Source organism: Pagrus major, chromosome 22 (assembly GCF_040436345.1).
Source record: "Pagrus major chromosome 22, Pma_NU_1.0".
NCBI classification, from domain to species: domain Eukaryota; kingdom Metazoa; phylum Chordata; class Actinopteri; order Spariformes; family Sparidae; genus Pagrus; species Pagrus major.
Window position 1 is genome coordinate 21,643,205 of NC_133236.1, and position 11,482 is coordinate 21,654,686.

Sequence of the window (11,482 nt, forward strand, 5' to 3'; positions counted from 1 at the left end):
TAAATTGTATTCTCTTAATTGTGAAGCCATAAAGTCGATGGCATATGGCAGTCCCACAAAATAACAATAATTTGCTTGTAAATGATAATTATATACTTGATACTATACGGTTGTACAGAACATGTGGAAAAAGCTCCTTGAGACTTGCATTCGGTAGGGACAACAGAAAGCATTATGCTTCCTTTAATCTTACTGGGTCAGTAACGCAGTCCCACTCTGGGAGGCTGCATCAACATTAACTTAAAGGGTAACTCCACCAATTTTACACATTACAGTGTGTTTACAGGTCTTGGGAAATACTACTGCATATGTGGAAAAAGTAGTATAAAGCCTTTTGTGGCTGAATGTAATGTGATAAATTGCCTCCAGTGTGGACTCCAGTGTAGCTAAGTTGCACTATATTACTATATATATAGTTATATTACTATAACACTGTTGGATTCATCATGGAGAGTTTAAAAACAAATTATCAAAATCAATACAGCAAAAACGGAGATGTTGAGGTTTTTATTACCCACAATGCAATTTAGTCACTAACTGACATCAATGGAGGCAATTCATCAGATTACACGTACCTTCCTCTGGAGCCACAAAAGGCTTTATGCTACTTTTCTAAAGGACCAATTTATAAAAAAGTTTATTTTTGAGTCTCATTCCCAACTCCTCAAATACACAAATACGCATTGGGATCTAACGACCTACAATCCCAATGCGTCGGTATTTGACGAGTTGGGAGTGAGACTCAAAAATAAACTTTTTATACTTTTTTTTACCTTTAAATGTTTTCAACTTACATATTGCACCTTTAATATCAAATGATCAGCAAAAAATCCTGCCACATTTAGTTGCCTTGGAGATAACATAAAAGGAGATGGCATATGTGTGTGTGTGTGTGTGTGTGTGTGTGTGTGTGTGTGTGTGTGTGTGTACACCTGGCACTGAAAACATGTGAGAACCTCTGTGTTTTTTCTGAGCATTTATGAATAGGAGATCCTGGGACTGTGCGTCATCATCCCATTGGTTCATGTCACTGCAGTGTGCCTCCCCTCAGGCCGCCGCACAGCACAACACAGCCATCATCGGTCCTGCTGCTGCTGCTGCCGCTGCTGCTGCTGCACCACCGGGGGAAGGCATCTCCTCCTCACCTCACCTCACCGCGGATCTCCTCTCCTCTCCTCTCCTCCTCTCCTGCACCGGCCATCACTACCCGCCCTGTCTGCGCGCTTTGACGGTCAGATATGTTGTCTGTGCGGCAGTGAGGAAGAGGAAGAGGAGGAGGAGGAGGAGACTGGGGGTGGGGGTGGTGGTGTCGGTGGTGGTGGTGTGGGGTGGGTGGGGGTGATCTCTGTGCTACTGTTTGGTCCTCGAGGGGAGGAGCCAGTTGTTGATCCTACGCTGCAAAGAGAAGGCGCCGTGCAGAGAGGTAAGAGGCCGTTTACGTAATAGATATTATTGTGTGTTTTATCTGCGGACTTTCCGAACGCGCGTTTATCACGCGGCGTTATTGTCGCCATCACTCGCGTGTCTGTGAGGGATCCGTGGAGGTGGAGGTGAATGCGAACACGTAGCCTGTTAAACATGCCACTCCCTGCAAGAGCATACTGATGCCCTGAGCAGACCTCTGCTGAATGATTAAAATGGAAGTATGATTTTTATTTTTTTTTGTGGAAATAAATATGGAGATTACGCATGGCTGCTTTGATTAATACGCTTTTATAACACCTTAAATATACAAATGCACCCCTATTTTTTTTTAGCACATAGGCCGGCTTTAATGCTTTATTTGGATATTTTGTTCAATAGCACTTCCCATATTTAGCCTGATCTGTAGAGAGTTAAAATACAGCAAGAGGACATGCAGCACTGTTATGACATTCCACACTAATACAGGCAACTATCATATAATATCACGTAAAACTCCAATCCTTTAGGCTGTATTGTGGTTATTCAATATTATAAAGCAGGCTACAGGCTGCCAGAGGTCACTAAGACTCAGTATTGAGCACCACATGGTGCAGAAACAGAGGATTCTGGTCAGGGATGCCTTGGAGTAGGCTTCAGTGTGTGTGTGTGTGTGGGCAGGCTGAGGTCACTCTCATGCCTCTGAAACCCGCATTGCTGATGTGGGCTTGTGTCCAGTGAAGAGATATTTAATAGGGTGTATCATCAGGTTTCCCTCGGCAAAGGCAGAGCTCCACATCAGACTGGAAAACTGACCTCTGTTCAGCGATTGCAGAGCAACAGCTTGTTAACAAGTGTCCACGACAAACGCCGCAAAACTGAGGAGATCATAGGGTTGTGATAACATGGTTCACTCAGAGGACAAAATCCAGAAGAAGAAAAAAAAACAACAAAAGAAACTAGGTGTCCCGTTTCTTCCCTGTTTGGCATTTCAAAGGAGATGGGAATGCCTCGGGGCAGATGCTGGTTGTGTAATAATCCCATCTGTCATTGTCATTTTTTAGCTGTAATCTACAGGCAGAAAGCCTCACTATAGGCACTAACCTATAGGTAGTCTTTTGTAAAAATCAATACAAACTTGCACAAGTGTTGGATTCCTTGTCGTACATTTTGTCCAGATTGGAGGGGTGCAGTAAAGACTTGATTAGAGGACATTTAAGTCACGAGCTCCCATTTGTTTCAGTGTAAAAAAAGCTACATTATGATTTAATATGATAAATTCTTGTCAAAATAGTCATCATCTATCCAGGTTTACTGACACAGTAATAGGTCATCACCCCTTTAAAGTGTTTTACTGCAGTAGTTGTTTACATTCATCTCACTTAATTCACCTGTAGATAAATTAATGATAAAATCAGCACAAGCTGCTTCATTATCAACCAGTATCCTAGGTACGTATCCTAAAGTAATTTAGTGTTGCACTTCCATACATTTTGGGGACCGAGAAGAGACAGATTAACTAAAAAAGAGTGGTCAAAATGGGAGCAACAGAGGATGAGATATTCTAAATTTGTTTGAGCTGCAGTAGTTTCATTTGACCTTTCCTGCCCGCTCTCTGGAACTCCGTGCCTCTGTACTTTGAAACACACACTGAGAATGATCTAACCACTTGGATACTTTGTCGACCAATGTCTGGGCTGTCATTGAGCCGCTGGGGCCTTAGTTTTTAAGGTGTGTCCCTCACTGTTGGCACTAGGCGGCCCTTGAGCGTGAGATTACTGAGTTGCTGTTCAGCTAAGCAAATCAGTACATGAGAAGAGAAAACGGAAAAAGACAGGGAAAGCCTCTTGAGCCTGTCCAGGGCTCTGGGGTGCAACTCCTAAGTCAGTCAAGTGCGACTAAACATTTTCATTGGTCGCACTGGTGTGCGCGTGATTTCTTGTTGCGTGCAACTTTATTCCTGGTTGCAATCATTTACAAAATGTGTTAAGAAATAAGGTTAACCTTTGTACAATTATGTGCTGGTGCACCTAACTGGAAAAGTTAAGCGCACCAGTGCCGACAATGTAAAAAGTTAAACGTGAGCCATGCTGTCGCTTTAGTATCTATGATTTCACCCATGTAGTGCAGTTTCTTCTTGTTTCTAGCCTCCACCTCTTTGCCATTGCCATTAGCAACTTTTTTTAGAGGTGGTTATATCAGCGGGAGTGGTGTAAAAAAAATTGATAACCAAACACTGTTTTATCCTAACAACAGTTTGTATATGAGTCTTCTGACTTTCCTTTTTGAATGACGAATTCAGACTACTGCCACCTGGTGGCATGGAGTGGTATTTCCCCACACAGGCGACGGGAAGCGACACGACAGTCTGCCTTCATCGCTGATCTCGGTTTGGTGTGTCAGGGCCCTTAAAAACTAAAAATGGTGACATCATTAGGGTTATTTATGTGTAAAATTGGGGGAATGCCCCTTTAAAACTTTTATGCAGACTTCTAACGTGTATATGTTCTGTAGAAACGGAGTGCGTGCTGCTTTTGTTGTCAGATGGACCTTGGAGTGAGTCAGCCTGCTGAATCATGTCAGTAGGTAAGAAAACAAGGCTGCAGCCAAAACCTTTGTACATTATGTAATGGTGTCCGGCGTTGTCGTTTGCCAAGGGATCGGTTTTCTTTTGCCTGTTGGAAATAAATTAAAAATGAGGGGTTTGCTGCGGTGAATTAAGACTGAGACGTGTGCTTGAAGCTCTTTTCTTTCGTGCGCTGCCGGTGTAGCTACATGAATGAGGTGTCATTCAGTCCTGAGATGCTCGAGCGGGTCACAAGGTCAAACAGCCATCTTGTTGAAGTCCTCTTGAGCTAGACAGTTAACACTTGTCCTCACAGCCCTCATGCTGCTGAGACATACATGGTTATTATGATACCCCCCTGACTGCAGACATAGGGAGGATTTCTGTCAGTGGTGTGGCTTTTTAACTTTTAAAAGTACCACCATGCAGCAGCAGGTTATGATTTTACAAGTATGACACATCACTTGATGAATACTTACAGTTTTATCATGGTAATTTTAAAAAAAGTGAATTAGTTAGAATTAGTGATTAAGCTCATTGTGCTTTGGCACAGAAAAATAAACTTCTAGGACAGATTTTGTGTTTGTCCTTTAATTCTCTGTAATCCCCCCGAGACGCCTTAAGAATTTGAATTCTTGTACAGTCTGTGTCGCCGGATTGTTCATTCTCTGAGGCCGGCAGTTCTCTGCTGTGTGAGTGAAACATCAAAGGAGCGCCAGCGTCCTATAGAGTAAAGAGGGGAGGTCAAATCTTTAAGTGAGTCTTTGGCCTCAGGAGCATTTTACAGTGTATACTCTACACACACACACACACACACACACACTCATTCACGAGGGAAGAAAACCATGAAGCTGTAAACTGAACATGTAATCTCGCTCTCTCCGAGCAGCATCTGTGTCCATGTTGTCAACTGTGTTCTCCCTTGAGCCTTCTGAAGGATCACATTAAAGAAAGCAGGACTCTTCTTTATCCTTTGGCAGACGGTCTCATCGTTAAATGTATTTAAAGAGAGGTCATAAAGTTTAACATAATGCTTCCAAAGAAATAACAGGAAAATCTGGGATGTGTGATAACATCGTCCATTGAAGATAAAACTTGTGATAAATAAACAAATGTTGAAGCGCCTGTATGAGCTCTTGTCATCAAATTGACACCAATTAGTTTGAGGGTTAGCTGACGGCTAGCTGAGGCTCAAACATTTGCATGCTGAGTGCTTGGTGCATGTAAATAAAATGATTTTTCTCATTTGTTACATTTCAACAGTCTTTTGAGACGTGTTCATTGTGCATATTCATATCGCAGTTGTATTGAAAATACGATTTATCAGTCTCCACTACATAAGATGTAGTCAGGGGCAGGTAATATTAGTTTTTTTCTATTACGGCTCCTGCTTTGTCCATGGGTTGTGTATAAGTATAGCGGGTAAAAGTGTATTATGTTTCTTGTGTGATTGTTTTGGAAACCATACGCTGAAATGAGCAAATTAAACCAAATATGAATGAATGAGGGAATGAATGAATGAATGAATGAATGAAAGAGTATGTTTCATTATTTAGTTTAGTTTCTGACCTGAATGCTTTTTTTAGCAGAACATTCTTGAGTTTGAAATCAGAAACCAGAGATGGACACACATGTTTGGACATTTTTGAACATTGTATCTCAGAATAGTCGCACTTTGTTCAGTGTCTGAACTGCCATTTTTTCTTGTCTTTCTCTACAAATGCTTTAGACGCGCAATATGTACGATTTTTTGTGGGTAACATTCAAAAATTATCAACAGAATGTGAAGAAATAACAGTTTTTGATGTTATGACGTCTCCAGTATGTGTTGTGTACAGAAATATCTACTGAAGTTAGAATGCTAACCAGCAAACACCGGCCCGTCCTGGTGCAAAGCTCCTGTGCTAGAGATGTAAACACCAACACTAACTGAGCTAACTGGCTACTGGTATTTTGTTAAGTCATATACTTATATAATCCCAAATGTTTCCAACGATATTTAAACCCTGAGAAATCTGTAATTGTATTCAAGGTAATGTGTTTCATTTGGCGTGAGGAAGAGAGTGAGGAAGCTGGCATACGTGACTACACATAAAAATACAACTTTAATACTTTACCTTGTCTGTGAACCGGATTTCTGCTTGAGTCACGTCAGATAGATTTTCATCAGCAATGGTGGCTGTTTAACACAGAAAGAAAAAACTCCCATGATCCCACACTACTTCAGGACATCATCAAAGTACTCTTTTGTTTTCATTGTTTTGATTGAGAGACCCCGAGAGGCAAAATTTAAATCAAGGAAAGACCTGGGTCAAGACTTTTAGACACTTTGAAACTAAATTATTCTAAATCTGTATAGCATAAAAACTTCTGGCTACTACATTGTGACTTCCATTGGATATATAGCTAATCTCTAATTACCTCACATGATCCCAATGTGTGGGAGCCACAATGATAGAGTAAACAGGAAACTCTTTGTCCATAAACAAGCTTGTGATGACTGGCCTTTCTGCGGGTCAGTGAGGTTGAAATGATGTCCCACAAGTTTTGTTGTTGCAAGTTTGGCTCATGACTTTGTTCGGTAGCTTTCACTGACCTTGAGTCAGCCTAAACAGGAACGTTTATTGTGTTTAGGCTGACTCTGACTTTGTATCATAGAAGACAAACAGCATCTCATCATTGAGAACCTTCATCTGCCATTTCCATCTCTGCATCCACACAATTCAACATAATTCAAATGTCAGTGGTCCTCATTTCTGCAGTTTTTGATGGATAGCTGATCTGATTCAGGATGATGATGATGAGGCTCTGTAACAATGCAAGGATGCTCTGCACAGATTGTGAACAGGATGATTGGAGTGAGAGAACATTATCTGTGATAAATGGAAGATTTAGTCAGATGCTGAAGAGGAAAAGAAAAGAAAGAAAGGGAGCCAAACGTGCTCGGCCCATTGATGGCTTTACTTGGGCGCACTTATCTCAAACGTAATCTCGGGTTGCCTTGCCAGAATACTTGGGCCGATGAGGGCCATAACTGGTCCAAAACTAGTCTGAGTGGTATTTCTAATTGGGTCCAAATAGACCCAAGTCTGAGCCTTTTAAATCTCAGTCAAATCTGGCAGCCATGTATGGACCAGAACTAGCTCACATTTGGTCCTCTGGTGCCAAAACACAGGAAATGCTCGGCAGATAAAACAATGTTTGTATAATGTAATGTAAAATTGGTTTAGTCTTAAAACGGATTAATTGTACATATGTTTAAAATTGGCTTCACTGAAAATGAATTGTGGTTCTCGGAAAACCTTAAACTTTGCAAAGTCCTTCATTGTTTATATTTGTGTGTGTATAGATTCCATTTTGTTTGCATATATTATTTCCTGTTGATGTAATGTTTTATATAATCTGATTTCAAATGACCAGCCTCCCTCTTTATATCTGTATCTTTGCAGAGGAACAAGTTACAATTCTGATCACACTGATGGAAAACCTCCCCTCACAGTAACAACATATCTAAGCTATTAGGCAGCTAATTGTGCTGTTTAATAACTTTGCCGTGCGTCTTGTCAGTGTGGAGCGATAAACCCAGACTGGAGCCCACTGAGCTATAATTTTAAAAAACACTTGTACATGAATCAGTGCGCCTGTGTGTGTTTGAGCGTGTATATGTGACTGTGTAAAGGCGATATGTTCACTGCAAGCTCTCCTGAATGTGTTATGTGTGTTCGTTTGATGTCTTCATATGTGGGAATTAGTTCTATATATAAACAGCAGCACAGCGTGTGTGTTCATCGCAGAGGTTGGCGCTTTGGTTGAGAAAGTCGGCCTGTGGAATATGGAGAGGAAGGAAATTCGAGCGATTTGGATGCAGAAAAGCTATGTTTGTTGGAAATTAAACAAAAACTGTGCAGAGGGAGGACTGAGCCCTTTCAAATTGTCATGTGTTTACTCAACACATAAGGCTGCTTTGCTTCTTTATTTTTAAGTCTGCAAACAAATGTTTCCATGAGAGATTTGAGCTTGAAATTAGAGTCACTACTGGAGCCAGTTTTCATTCACTAAATGTTGCCAGTTACCAGTGGGCCATGTGTTTGATGGTCAGGTTAAAGAGGAATGAAGGAAATTAAGAGATTTTGTTAAGAGATTAGAAAAGTCTATTGAAGAACAGCTCGATGTGCTGCTGCTACCACTTTCACCATCACTGTCCGGTCTTGAGGTGAATTTCTCAGGGCTGGCAACAGTTTGTAAGAGTTGTATGGATACTGTAGCTGTGACTCTGTCATCGTATCCTCTGTGTTGCCTGTGATACAGAAAGCTCCACAAACACCTCTCATCTAGCCAGGTCATATTCCTCTAGTTTTCTGGAAGAAGGCGAGGGCCAATTTTATCACAACATCTTTTGTGAGGCATTGTCAGCATTGAAATTTATGTTACTGACTTATCCTGCATATCTTATCAACTTATCAATATATGGACATAACCTCAGATATGACCCAATGAAAAGTAGCAAGAAAGAAATGGCAGTTCATTGCCTGAACAGGAATGAATGGCTCTCTATACCCCCGTGCCAAATGTTATATATATAGTAATAAGTTAAATCTTTGTTAACAAGAGTCTATTTTGTTTATTATCTTGGTTGCTAGGCTGATAATGTTTTCACCATGTGAGTCTGTGTGTGTGTCATCAGGGCAAAATGTGGTCCTGAAAACACCTTTTGTAGCAGGAACTACCACAGAAGCAGCAGAAGCGTTACAGGTGTGTACCTGTAAAGCTGATCCCCTGGGAGCTGATCCCAGCTGACATTGGGCGACGGCGGGGTACACCCTGGATAAGTCACCTACAGACAAATTAGATCACCGATTAAGCTACCATCTGCACGTCTTTGGATTGTGGGAGGAAGCCGGAGTACCCGGAGAGAACCCACGCAGGCACGGGGAGAACATGCAAACTCCCCACAGTACTTGTATCAGTATTATTGTTATTATGTTAGTAACAATCTGGGACAATATATCGTCCAACTAAAGTAGTTATCATGGCAACAGGCCTACCTTATATGTTGGAATCTTTGTTTCACTTCTAAAGATGTTGATATTTTATCTTGCCCTTTAAGACTCGATCTTCTTCCTGGCATGTTTTTCCTTGGCAACAACTTATTGAATCTGCTCTTTCGCCTTGTTTATTATTTAGATGTTTTGTCTGTTAACTTATTAAATATTTGTTTTGTACGTTTCTAAAGAGATTTGCCAGAAGATGCCTTCTAAGAGGATCTTTAAATCTTTCTAAGCTTGCACAAAGGCTGTTTTAACAGGTAATTCCAGCATAAAATGCACAAATTCTCAACAAAAACAGCCCTTTGCAGTATGCCCTGTTTTTTTTGCGTTATGGTGTATTGGCCGAAATGTATCACAGCTGAACACAGATACAGCGCTTCAGCAGAGCTACAGTTGAAAAAAAATGCATTGGATCTAAAATATCAACACTAATCATCAGTTTATAGTGCCAAAGGGCAAGAAAGCCTTTTCTTTACTCTAAAATTATCATGTATAACGATGTGCTGCTGCAAGACGAGCCTGCTATTCATGACGATTTTAACATTTCCGCAAGAATAGCATACAAATACAACTCTAACTCTCTGTATGCAGGGAGGCGGGCCAGGCACTGCAGTGTTACATAAATCCAGACTCTTTGTGCATCCCTGTTAAAAGAATGATGAAGCATATAGCTCCTGTAGCCTTACCCTGCCTCTGGCCATCACGGCTGGTTTGATATAAAAGTGAAGATCATATATTCAACTTTTTTCATCTTTCAGAACGTGAAACGGTTCTTTAAATAGATGATAATCTATAATCGTATCATATTTCATGCTGTATTCTATGGTCTGATTTGACGTCGTGCCAGTATGGAGACATCTTTTAATTGGTCTGGGGTTGCATGAATCACCTCTTGCTCTCTTTGCACTCTGGGCCTGATTATGAAAGCTCGCTGCTGCCTAATGGAGACAGAATGAGTTGTCTGTGCCGTCTATCACTGCCTCTCCTCCGCCTCACTCTCCATTCTCCCCCGGTCCTTTCTGTCAAACCAGTCACAACTCCCTCATCCATCTGCTCTTTGTGTGTCATGGCTGTGACCTTATTGCTCATGTTGGAGGCTGTGTGACGGGCAGGCCGGGTCACAGAGGTCCAAACCCCTTGGTTTGTGTCCAGTTTGGATTTTATTTCATATAGAAGTACCTTTTATGTTAACATTTTTTAACAGATATTCAGGAGTGAAATGGCACAGCTTGGTTTTAAATTGCTATTTTTGTGACATTATTGAAAGGTCAAATTTTAAATCTGTTCCTGATATTGTATCTGCTCAGGTTTTGACTAGGCACACATGAGACATAATACAGATTGTTTTTATGTGTAGTAGTTTAGCATTAAGTATTGAAAGGTTGCTATCGACGATGAAGATAAAACAAATGAAACCTCATTAGTCACAACTCAGACTGAACCATCTGGTTCTTTGTGTAAATGTTCTTTTAGCTCTTGTTGCTCTGTACATCAGGACTTTGAATTAGCAACCAGAGGGAAAAAGTTCATAGATAACATTTATATTCATGTCCACAGAGTTCGTGGAGAGGTTCCTCTACATCAATAATGTTCAAAAGAGAATGAAAGTTCAAAAGGGAACAAGACTGCAAGTTATGAAGTGATGCAAGCTGATTAGCCTACATGGTACAAACCAATCATTTTAAATATTTTATGAAAAGCTATTGTCGTCATCAGTTCCCTACCTTTTTTTGACCCCTTAAAGGTGTAATTTGTAGGATTGCTTGGTTGCTGTTGGTAAACACGGCATTCAAAGATGGCCCCTCCTCTTCGGCTCAACGAGCGACAGAGCGAGAAAGAGCAGCAGTGGTTGAGCGAGCTAGGGAGTAAATGAAGAGAGGGAGCCGCGTTAGCGAGAGCAAAGCAGTGAATAAGAGAAATGAAAAGTCGTTTCACAACGGTTACTTTCTAAAGCCCAAATACACATTCACACCTCTGCACAACCCTCTGGATTTTGTGAGAAAACTCTCTGTCTGCTCTGTGTTTGTGTTGCTCACCCAGCCCTCAGTCAAACAGACACACAGACCTGCATCTCTTAATAACAGTGATCTGTGACCTTTTTGGTGTCCTGATCTCCAGATTGTGAACTACTGGTTTAGATCAAGATATATTATTTAAATAAAACATATGGATATTGATATACATTATATTATGATATGGAAAATAAGTGTTTAATTTCATACCAATTGATCCTGACCGCAATACATTTTATTACATTAAACAAACTTTTGACATGTGTAAAACAAAAAATGTAATAACTAACTTTTATACTTCACTTTCACATTTTTCCTTCATAATTTGGACAAAAGCAATGTGTGTAGCTACAACACATTGTAATCAAATCATGATGATCTCATCCCACTGAAAGTTAATGAATAGTTATACTGAATTATCGGCCTCTGATGCGTTAAGTGGCTCCATTTTTCAT